Source organism: Ursus arctos, unplaced genomic scaffold (genome assembly GCF_023065955.2).
Source record: "Ursus arctos isolate Adak ecotype North America unplaced genomic scaffold, UrsArc2.0 scaffold_5, whole genome shotgun sequence".
NCBI lineage: Eukaryota > Metazoa > Chordata > Mammalia > Carnivora > Ursidae > Ursus > Ursus arctos.
The window spans coordinates 16,539,152-16,551,719 of NW_026623067.1; the positions used below are offsets into that span (position 1 = coordinate 16,539,152).

Consider the following 12,568-nt stretch of genomic DNA (forward strand, 5'->3'; position numbering starts at 1 on the left):
ACCATGCCACTGCCTTCCCGGCCGGCTGACTCCATCCTTCCGTAGAGACAGAGAAAACGGGAGCCCCAAACAGCTGGGTGAAGGGACCTCAGCTGCAGCAGGGAATCCCGTTTAGGTTGTGACATGACGCCCACTGTCATTTTTCTATTTGGGAGACGTCTGTGGCTGTGAAAAGTTCCACCGTCTTCCCACATTACGGTCAGCATTGGTAATGTCTTCTCCAACCCGGCAGTTAAATCATGGTGTAGCAGTGAGGACTTAAGAAGGGCAAGGGACCGTACCATTCGTCTTTAATGGAATGCCCTCGGTTTACAGCTGAGGTGTAGAGAGGATGAGTGAGGGTCTTGCCGAGCAATGACCTTACTATTCTGATCCGGATTAATGCCCGCTCTGCGGCCCCACGTGCTGGAGTTGAGGCTGCTTTCTTCTCACAGGTTCTGAAACACCCTAATCTGGAGGGAAACGAGGAAAATAACAAATACCTGCATAATTTGGTTACCTGTATCATGTACACACCATGTTCCCATATAGTTTTTAAAAGACTCAGCCATTAAAAAGCATTATATATCAGTGTTTGTTTTTAATACTGGTCTGTGGGTTAAATTATTCCCCTCTGGCTGTAATCTCACATCAGCCCACCTGAATAGTGCTTTGGTCCAAAACTAACTAGTTAACTGAGTAAAAGAGATTAGAAAGCTTCATTAACATGAGCTAAAGATTAAACTTGTACAGACAATATTGGGCAGAAAATAAATTTAAAGCCCTCCTCCCATTATGCAAATCAGACTTCAGTGAGATAGCATTTTCCACCTGATTCTCTAGGTTCAAAAATTATCTTAACACACTTGGCCAGAATGTGGGGGGAACCAGGCACAGTCAAGCTTTTTTGTGACACTGTAGCTTGGTACAGCTTATTGGAAGGGAATTTTTGCAAATCCTATCAATTTTAAATGCGTATATACCACCTTTGACTAAGCAATTCCACTTCTAAGAATTTTCCTACTGAAAGACTTGCATGTGTGCACAAAAAGGTGTACAGGGGCGCCTGGGTGGCACAGCGGTTAAGAGTCTGCCTTCGGGGGCGCCTGGGTGGCACAGCGGTTGAGTGTCTGCCTTCGGCTCAGGGCGTGATCCCAGCGTTATGGGATCGAGCCCCACATCAGGCTCCTCCGCTATGAGCCTGCTTCTTCCTCTCCCACTCCCCCTGCTTGTGTTCCCTCTCTCGCTGGCTGTCTCTATCTCTGTTGAATAAATAAATAAAATCTTGAAAAAAAAAAAAAAAAAAGAGTCTGCCTTCGGCTCAGGGCGTGATCCCGGTGTTCTGGGATCGAGCCCCACATCAGGCTCCTCCGCTAGGAGCCTGCTTCTTCCTCTCCCACTCCCCCTGCTTGTGTTCCCTCTCTGGCTGGCTGTCTCTCTCTGTCAAATGAATAAATAAAATCTTTAAAAAAAAAAGGTGTACAAAGATCTTGTTGGGGCCTTATTTATAGAAACTATCATCCATGATGTACAACCAGCAGTTAAAATGAACGTACTAAAAAATAAATAAAGTGAATGTATTGATGAGTGGAATTTCTAAAACATCGTGTTAAAAAGATAAAAAGCCGTACGGATTCTCTATGTTGCCGCTTTGGCCAAAAAAAAAAAAAAATGAGACCAGCATATAAGCTTATATAGGCAAATAAGTAAGTAAAATAAGTCTCTGACATAAAGCACAAAAAATAGCAACAGGACTGGAGAGAAGGGGAGGGAATCAGGTGCGAAAGACTTTTCACTCACATTGTATTGCAGTGTTTGCACTTTATGATAGGTGCACGTTTTACTTCTGGAAACTTTTTAATGCAATTTACATAATTAATCCATAAACGTTTTAATCCATATTCTTTTAAACTATTAACCCATAAAGTTTTAAAAGCAAAAGGGGGGAGGGCTGTATTGGTAGGAAGAGAGTAGATATGTAAACCACCATTCTAAACCATTCTGCCCACTTCTAGTCATTTCTATCTCTTCCTTTGGTTGCCAGGCTTTGAGTCACCTCATCAGTTTCTCTCAACATGCATACATACCAGCTTCCCCGTTATCAAAGATACCAAGATCCTTCCCAGTTCCTCAAAGTAAAATCCTATGGGTTTGGGTTTTGTTTAGGTTTTTTTTTGGGGGGGGGTGTTGTTGTTTTTTGAATCCTCTTCTCTGCTTCCCCTGTACCTCCCATCAGCCTTCAAATCCTCTTGTTTCTTCTCAGATCCTACCCTTTCTCATCCTCACAGCTAGTTCCCCTGCCCACCCTAAGCCTCCTCCGCTCCTGCTCCCAGTGCCTAGATTACAATAACAGCCTAACAATTAGGTATTTACAGATGACTTTCCATATGGGTATCGCTGTCCCTATAGCTCCATTTGTGACAGGGGCTGAGTAAGCTACGGTCCTAGACTACAAGGAGCTTAGTGTGGGACCATAACAGGGAGGGCTATATGTGCATGTGAATGAACGTATTTGAATGTTGGCATGTTGGGGGACAAGGGTGACAGGAGGGTTGGTGAACTTGCAATACAAAATGAGTCTAGTATAGTGCAGAGGGCCTGGAATGCCACGCTTCTTTCCTGAAGACTGATGACGTGAGCCATCTGTATGGTTTGGTTTTTTTAAATTATTCTCCCCATTGGCATTGCACATTCTATCCCATTGCACATACCTACCCCTTCCTAGTTTGGTATTGTAGCACCTCCTCTTCCAAGACTTTCTTTTAAAATACAGGTCAGGGTTCAACACGGGGAAGCCTTACTCCGCACCTATCACCGCCCCAGCTACTGCACGGACCTTCAACACTCTCGCCTACATTATCTCATGGCTGTTGCTTAATTGGTCTTCCGTCACAGAGGCATGAGCTGTCTTGCATCTGTCTATTTCATCAAGTCCAAAAGGTCAGGGAAGGATGTTGTCAATTTCCCCCTACTTCAACCACCAACAATTGCCACGCCCCCAACACACACACACACACACACACACACACACACACACACACACACCCATTCAGGCTTGGTAAAGGGGCGGCTCATTAAGTGTTCACTGACATTTAAAAGGTAAACCTGTTACCCTTTAGGCTATCCACTACTAGCTAAACTGACCTGGTCTCTTTCCATACTGACTCCTAATACCCAACAAGAGATTAAGTTCCTGGCAGAGTCAGCTGCTCACAACCATGGTGCATATTTTGGTCAGTGCTGGACGACACCCCTGGCTCTTGATCTGTTTGGTCTGAGATCTGGGTACCATTCTGTTAGTATGTCCTCAACAAGAAGTCTTATCAAGGCGATTTGGCCACATACTCTCACATGTTGCCCCCTGCTGGGGACTCCTAGTCATTGGACAACCTGGGTACAAAATGAAGAGAGCCCCTGGACTTGGGGGGGACAAGGTAGCCGGCAAGGAAGTAAATCACAGGGTTTCCCAGTAGCTTGGCACATGTGCTGTTTACACTGCTGGGCATCAGGATGTTACAGGTGAAGGACAATGAATGGCAGATATCAATTACTGACCCAAGCCTATGAGAGGCCAAGCTCACCTGTCATAAAGTGTTTCTATGGGAACAACCTCAGGGGAGAGAAGTCCCGGGAGGCTGGAAGTTCAGATGTCCATTGCCTCGCCAAATCCCACTCATCTTTCAACCTGCAGATCTAGAGTCTTCTCCCTCATTGGTCTCGTTTTCATTGATCGGCTCCCCTGACTCTGAGCTCCTTTGACACTTAGAGTCTTTCCGCTCAGTTGAACACGATTACAGACTCTCATTTCTTACATGAATGTCTGATGTCTTGTAAGCCTTATCTTCCCAGCCATTGAAGCTTCTGTTTGTTTAAGAGAAAATCCAGTAGACATTTACTTACTAAACAGTAGCCCCAGACCAGTAATTTGAAATCTGATGACAAGAACACAGTACTGCTCTGGCAGGAGTTCCATTAATGACAGGAGTGTGCTGGCTGCATTCCTCGTGGGCAAAGGGGTCCCCTGTCCACCTTGAGGGGAACCACACTGGCAATATTTAGAGGTTATCAGCCAGTCCCCTTTGACTACATGTTATTCCTACACTTGGGGTTGCTAGGTTTAGCAAAAACACAGGGCACCCAGACAAGCTTGAACTTCAGATACATAATGCATTTTTTTAGTATGAGTATGCCCAATAACTGCACCCCAGTGTTTACAGTAGCAATGTCTACAGTAGCCAAACTATGGAAAGAGCCCAGATGTCCATCAACAGATGAATGGATAAAGAAGATGTGGTACACACACACACACACACACACACACACACTGGAATATTACTCAGCCATCAAAAAGAATGAAATCTTACCATTTGCAACAACAGGGAACTAGAAGGTATTATGCTCAGAGAAGTCAATCAGAGAAAGACCATTATCTTATGATTTCACTCATATGTGAAATTCAAGAAACAAAACAGAGGAGCACAGGGGAAGGGAGGGAAAAATAAAACAAGATGAAATCAGAGAGGGAGACAAACCATGAGAGACTCTTAACCATAGGAAACAAACTGAGGGTTGCTGGAGGGGAGGGAGGTGGAGAGATGGGGTAACTGGGGGATGGGCATTAAAGAGGGCACGTGATGTAATGAGCACCGGGTGTTATATGCAACTGATGACGCACTAAACTCTACCTCTGAAACTAATAATACACTCTATGTTAATTAATTGAATTTGAATAAAATTAACTTTAAAAAGTATGCCCCATGTACTGCAAGGGATCTATTTATGTTAAGACAATTATTTGTTGTTTATCTTAAGTTCAAATGTAATTCTACATCCTGTATTTTATCTGGAACTCCCTATGTCCTCTTGTTAATAATCACAGTTTGGATAGGGGTGTCTCAAAACCCAACACTGCTGTCATAGCAGCTAGATGTAATAGCTTTCGTTTATTGAGGACCTACTATGTGCCAAAAACAGTATGAGGAATTTTGCATAAAATATTAATTTAATCCTGGCAATAACCCTGGGAGTAGGTATGATTCCCTTCAGAGGGGCCATGTGACAACCACAAGGGCTCTTCACCTCCACACAGAGATTAAGAAACACCTGCAGGGTCACATGACTAGATACGGAAGAGCCTTGAGAGTCAAACTTGGGTCTCCCTCAAGCATCCGTATTGCCCTGCCCTCCCACAGGTGAAAATACAACATGTCATTTAGTTGCATAAAAAATATGATTTAAGCATTATTTGCCTAAGTAGTTTAAGATACTCTTTTTTCAAATTACTCTTTTGAACAATATGGTAAAAAAATCAGAGGAAAATTATATTTACGAAACTAGCTAGTTTCAAATGATATCGCTGAAGTCTAAGTCTTCTGTGTACCTTTCCTACCCCCCACCACACACGCATTTCACCCAATCCCAAGATACAAAAAAAAAAAAAAAAAAAAAAATTTAAAGAATACTTTGCAGTGGACCCAACCTTAGTATTATCACCCAGTTTAGATTTCAGTTGTGTTGAGCACCCACCCATTGAGCCCTCTGAAACAGATCATTTGCTGGTATTTTTGTTTCGGTCCCAGGAGAAGTTTAAGACTTTCCATTAGTCTAGATTCGAGGATCTTCTAAATCGATTTCTTTCAGACTACAAGTATCTTCTTGCTTTACGGTAAAGTTTGTGTTTGTGAAAGTTCTTGAACTTTTTATGCCTCCGAGATGTTCGAAGTTAAAAGTAATAATTCACCACATTACGGAATCACTGCCTGTTTCTCTACCAGAGTTAAATGAAAGCTTTCCAAAGCCTCTTTTATTTTGCTCAAACTATTGCCCTCCTTGGAGGTCTCTGAATAGTAACTACGGAACTACAGGGAACAAGTACTTTCTGGCTAGTTATACATAAATACAAGTACGTTCAATTGTCTAAATATAAAGAGGTATATTAAATTTAAATTCTTCTACGTTCCTCATCAATATACCTTCACTAGGTGATTCCAGAGGAGGGTGTGATGGTGTGAAGGGAAAAGGTGAATAAAGAGGATAAAAAAATTTAATAAGCCAAATCCTTCTAGAGCCCAAAAGTTTGAAAACACTGCTTTGAGTAATCCTAGATATTGGCCACAGATTTGAAAAGGTCTTTTTTAGTCCAAAGAGGTGAGCTACAGAAGAAACAAAAGGCCAAAAAAGTATCTTCGAGAATGATGGTGAAATATAAGGAAGTCCATTTATGCTGATTTTTAAACCTCTTGAGGGTTATCGTAGGCATTAACTATACTTATAAGGGTATTGTTTGAGAGCAGAAAGACCACAAGGGCAGAGATCCCCCGTGGACTTTAAATATTAAAGTCATCATCACAATAGAGTAAAATAAGCTGATCAAGGAGGTTGATCAAGTTTGCCGTGTGGGTTTTAGGTTACCCTAAGATGAAAGGCTCACTCCCCACATTCAGTGAACACACAATAAGCTAATTTCACATGAAAAAGACCCACGGGAACCTGCTACCACTGGGGAAGGCGGTGTTTTGGAGGTGGGAGTGAAATTCCATTTTTCACTCTGTAAAACTTTCTGTAAAGTCTGGCTGTTATGCAACAAGCACGTGTTGATTTCGTCAAGTTTTAAAGCCATCAGAGAAAAGGGAAAGAAATCCGGGTGATGGTCAACCCGTTGGTCTTCTAAGGAAAGGAAGGGAAGGGAAGCAGAGGAGGAGAGAAGAGAGGAAGGGCGGGAGGGGAGGGGGCAGGAAGATTATGGGCTTCTGCTCTCCTGATTTAACTCAGGGGGCTTGGCGTCCTTAGAGCTATTTCACATTATCCTTTACCTTACAAACCTGAGCTACAAAGTGGAACCTGACTTCTCAAAGGAAAATAAAGCGTGTCAGTCTCAAAGCTCTGCTTGTCCCTGGCTAATACTCAGAGACACATTCGGCGTTCAAATCCTGTGCAATCACACACACAAGGAGGGTTTTAAAAGCAGTGGGGGCGGAGGTATGAGGAGAGTGGGCAGGGAATAAACTTGAGCGGAAATGGTTAGGTGGCGACTCCTTACCCCCCACCCCATCAAAACAGGCAGAGGGAGGAGCTCAGTTCTTACAGGGAGAGCCTGCTTTCCAACCTCATGAGAATGCCTGTTGAGTAAGGCAGAGAAATTCAGCGGAGGAAGCCAGCTGGTTCTGGTTTTGTTGTTTCTTTACAATAACTGGCGCAATTCTGACTTACTTTGAAGACTGAGTGCCCCAAGCCTGAACTCACCTCTCAGTCACCCCATTGCTGGCCCCATCGACAGTGGTCCATTTATTTTGTAATCAACAAAAGGCATCCTCTTTCCTCCCCACCCCTACCCCGAGTTCCTGGCCAGCCACGGTCCTGCTGAGCGCTTTAGATGACCCTCCGGCTGCAAACCTCTTCCTCTGAGCCAGCGCTTCCTTCGGGCCTTCTCCTTTCCTCAGGCTCGGTCCTCCGGAGGGTGGAACGGGCTTCGGCACGCACCGCAGGCCCAGCGGGTGGCCAACTGGAGGCTGCTTGGGACGATGCGGAGCTTGGATGTGGTGGCCCCGGTGTCCCCACGCCTGTGCGATAGGCCCCTCCGGGTGCAGGCTGGAGCCCAGGGTCGGAAGAAAAGTGGAAAACCGGTTCTCCACGTGTACTTCTGATCCCGGGGTGCAAATGGCAGGGGTGGCCCGAAGCACAGCCCCCATCTTCGAAATGTGAATAAGCATTCTATTTCCTCCGAGTGTATCCCGTGTTTGCTGAGCAGGAGAGAGAATTCCGGGAGGCGCACGGCTCGCCCGGGACACTTGAATCTGGGAGTGCATCAACCAGCTCCGGGAGCCGCGGGACTGGCCGCCCTGAAGCTAAAACCTAGTGGAATTGGGGTTGGTGGGGTGTGCGCCTAAAGTTTCAGAGCTGCAGAATCATCCTTGCTTCTGATGACCGCACGCAGGAAGTCCTTTTCTCGCGTGCCGGCACTATCTCGAAACTCTAGGTGCGCCGGGCAAACGCAGACGCCGTTTCTCGCTTTCCCGCGGGCTGCGAATCCTGGCTGAGCGCGCCCGGGGCAGCCTTTGCATTTCCCGACACGTCCCGCCGGCAAACCACTTAGGAGCCTCCCGGGATGGTTTCTCCGATGCAGCGCGGAGGCCGGCCTCCCGCCAGGCCTGCCGAGGCGCGGCGCCACCCGGGCTGGCCGCGGGCGTGGTCGCGAGGTGCCACCGACGGCGCCAGCCACGATTTCGAAGCCGCTCCCGGACAGGTGCCGGGCTGAAATCCGGCTCCTTGGCATCCCCCCTCCCTTCCAAAGGCAGGCTGCTTGCAGTATTCTCGGCCCGGGGCAGTGGGGGCTAGAGACCTGGAAGGAGGGCTGAAAACGCCAAGACCATGCCAACTGGGGTTCTGTCCCTATTTACCCGCTATACGGTCGCCCTGCGCGCTGAACCCGACCCCGCCCTCCCGACTATTCGCCTGCTAGTCCGAGCCCCTCTCCCCGCTTCGCGCCTGGACGCTCGAGGTCATCCACTCGAAGTCACCACGCGTGGGGAGCCCTGGGGGCGTCGCGGAGTGCCCCCACGGCCAACGCCCCACCCTCCTGTCCATCTCCGCGAGCTGAGCTCTCGTCCCTCGCCTTCCCGGGAGCCCCCCGCAGTCGCCCAGCTGGCCAAGTCCCCTTGGCTCATTTCAGAGATGCCGCGCCGATAAAGAAAAGGCGGCTACTTTGCATTCTGCAGCTGCTGGGACGCCCTGGCTGGGAGCGCGGACCCGGGGCTCCGGCCCCCGCTTTCCGCGGGCGCTGGAAGGGACCGGGACGCCCACAACGACAGGCCAGGTAGCGCCCAGGGTGGGGTCCCAGGCCGCGACACCTCGCGCCCCAGCACTTACCTTGCCTCTGGCCAGCAATTCCATGATGTAGCCAAACTCACTTATCTCCTCCGACTCAGACATGGTTACGTCCCTTCACCAACTCTGGGGGACCCAGGCGGGTGCATCGAATGTATTCTATCCCCCCCCCCCCCCCGCTTTATTCTGAGTTTTGCCAAGCGCCGCTCCAGGATGCGGTTAACCAGGAAAAGTCAGCAAGCTGGGGGGGAAGCCCAGAGCACGGCTGGGTGGGATGGAGGCCATCGAACGCTCGCGGGCAGCCGCGTCCGGCGTCCTGGGCTCCGGGGTACCGCGGTCCGGGCAGGGCAGAGTATCGGAACAAACCAGGGCGGCGGCGGCCGCGGCCGTGAAATACACACCAGGCGGAGCCCGCCGCCGAGGCCCCGCCTCCTCGGGGGTCGCGGCCGGCGCGCCTCCTGCCCGGGGTCGGGCGGCTGCAGAGACAAACAGCGACACAAAAGCGGGTCCGCCCCCGGCGTGGCGCGGTCCCAGGCCGGACACCCCCCCCTACCCCTCCAGGGAGGGTCAGATTGGTCCTTCCGCCGATGCCGGGGAAGGTGACCCTCCGGAGCCCCCGGCGCGAGGACCGGGAAAAACCCCCAACACACTGTCTGGAGGTGCGAGGCCAGGGAGACTGAATGCAGAGGAGGCAACAACAAAGGATCTGGCTGCCGGCGCCGGGAGAAAAAAAAAAAAAGCGAGGGCCCAGGAAATGGCAACGCCGCATCTCAAGTCAGCCTTCCTGAAATCCAATAGGTAACAAAGCCCGAGCCCAGCGCTTCTGAGATGAGAACAAATACAAGGATTGTATTTTTAACACTCTAAGTGTGTAAGAGCGATTGTATATCTCTATCCTCCTGATACTCGACTTTCCCTTAATTAAAGGAAAAAGCAAGCACCATTTCTGCCAGCAAGGTTCCTGCCCAAACCCTGTCACCCTTAGTTACGACTAACTCATTTTTCCAACTACTCGTTTCATTAATTGAGTTACACATTCAGAGCATGTCTCTCACATTTCATACTTCTTTTTAAAATAGCAGCTCCCCTAGGAGGCTGCTGCTGAAATGGTCTGTCCGTCTTCTCTCTGCTTCATTCATACCTGACAACCTTTGCTTCCCTTGAAAAGAGAACTTGGCTTAAGGAGGCTGCCTGGGTCTATTACTCCGCTTGTAGGCTGTCTCTTATCCTTCTTGAAAAGGAGGAAAGTGATAAGGGCTTGAGTTTTCCCCCAAAAACAAACAAAATCTGCCAGCGATAACTGGATTAGACACGAATACGAGATTCTCTACAAGAGCGAAGCCACTTTCCTTCAGCGGGTTGGCAGAGGCTGGCGTGGGGCTCGGCATCCCTGGGCAGGGTGGTGTTTGGAAATGAGCCGTTGTGCTGACACACAGCAGTTTTGGAGACTTGAGAAGACACAGGGGCTTTTCCTCTTTTGCCTCTTCCGTGGGTCATTTTCGAATTTCTGCCCCCCTGATCCGGAAAGCTATCTAACAAGTTCTTGCATTTCCCCCTAGTGCACCTCTCCTCAGAGCTCCATTAATGCTGCTCCTTGACTGTTCCTCTCCCAGAACTTTGCTACGCCTTCAACGTGTTACATTCCTCTATGAGCTGATGCTGATAGCCTCAGGGCAAAGCAGCAAAATATGCGATGCTGGGTATTCCTAGCTGGGGCTTAGTAGAAGGTATGACACAATCATACAGAATAGCTCTTGCTTGGAAGCTTCTTGTCCTTTTCAAGCTCTGTGCAACGTCCTGTGTGCTCTTTGCTTCTATAAGAAAACTAGGAGCATTGAGAGTAGAAATAAGGCCGGTAGCATTTCTGAATGGATTCTTCCCTAATATTAGCAATACCCGACAGATATACTGCTGTCAGAGTCAAAGCTCTTCGTGCCCAGAATGGATTCTGGCACTTGATAAAAACCAGTGTTAGAAATGAACAACGAATCTTAACGTCAGCATTACGAGCGAGGAGGAAAGTAGAGACAAAGAGGGCATATAAGCCAATGTTCCCTCTTCAAAAGCTTTCCCTCACACCCCACCCAATGACTTCCACATACCCCTTGTGAGAACTGGGTCCTAGGTCCACCCCTAGCTTCAAGGAAGGCTGGCAAGGTGATGATTTCACTCTGGGAACATTGCCACTCTAAACAAAATCAAGGACTTGTTATTAAAGAAGAAACAGATATTGGGTAGGAAACTGTTAGCGTCTGCTATCCCTCGGGTAAGTCCATTCAATTTTCTGAGTTTCGCTTTTCTCTTCTGTGAAATGACTGGTTTTGAACTGGTCTCTAACCCTTCCTGCTCTTAATGCTAAGATCTCTGATCTAAGGATCCCTGTGCCATCCGGCAGCCCTACCTGCCACTCTTTTCCCTGAAAACAGTTGCTATTACAAAAGGTCTGTCCACCTGATCATTTGCTATTAGGAGATAAAATATCCCTCTCGGTTGCCTGGATTCCTACCCAAGACCAAGACAGGGGTGGGGGGCAAGGGTCTTAAAATCACCTGCTGCAAGAGCAGGGAGTGGAATTGCCCTCAAGAGTTCAGAAGTTACAACCTTGGCTGGGTCCTGGCATTTCTCAGATGCCTGGTGGCATTTACCACCCTGATTGTTGTCAGCCTGTGAGGCACTAGGGAGCATCGAAGACCTTTCAAAGATGCCAGGCATTCAAAACGAAGACCACATTGAAGTCGCTCCCGCAATTCTATGCGTGGACTTCAAAGACACAGGGACAGACAGTCAATAGGTACCAAACACAAGGCGCTTTATCATTTCCAAGAACAAATGAAGATTAATAATATCACAGACACTGATACCAATTAAGCTTCATTCCTCAAAGGAACGAAAAATTAAGAAAAAGGTTAATTCACGTTTCTCAAACATAAGGAAACTCACAGGACAGATGCTGCTTCACAGGGAACTTCCTTACCTAAGAGAAAGATATTTAACAGAGGGATTATGTAATGTGTGACGCTTTCACACAGAGCAATAGGAAAAGGTGTGTTGCTGTGGGAAACCCTCTAATTGCCAACTTCCACCTAATGGAGAAGTTTTCAATACAACTGCTCCATTGCCAGGCCAATTATTGAAATAAGTCTAACTCACAGAGATACACAGTCTTGACTTCATTTTCATCCACAACGCCCTACGTTCTCCTTCCGATGGGAAACAACAGAACACATAATAGTTTTAACAAATACTGACAGAACACACGTTTCAAGTTTTTTAAAACTGTGGACACACGTGTTTGTGAAAGCTTAGAAGGCTGAAATCTATGATGATGACTACTTGGCAGTTTAAGAGTGAGAGGCTGGAATAAGAAATCTACAAAGATCTTGGTTTTAATAAACCTTTCTATTTCTAAAAAAGTTTTTATTTATTTCAGTAATTGCTACACCCAGCATGGGGCTCGAACCCACAACCCCAAGATCAAGAGTTGCACGCTCTTCCAACTGAGTCAGCCAGGGGCCCCAATAAAAGCTCATATTTACTGCAAAGGTTTTTATTTCGAAAGTGCAAGCATAAAATCTGGCTTTTGGATATGAATGCATCCTAGCACCTATACCCAGAAAGGTCATTTTAAAAACCCAATTCTTTTTTTCTTTCTAAATAGCTTTGTTGAGGCATGATTTACATTCCATAAAATCCACCAATTTTAAGTGGACAGTTGAGCTTTTTTTAAATTAAATTATGGAGTTGTGCTATCATCTCATAATCCGGT

General features: G+C 47.4%; 1 pseudogene; it reads right to left on the reverse strand.

Moving 5' to 3' along the window:
• Positions 1-9,511, reverse strand: LOC113261597 (E3 ubiquitin-protein ligase Trim36-like; annotated as a pseudogene).
• Between the last annotated feature and the right edge of the window lie 3,057 nt (positions 9,512-12,568).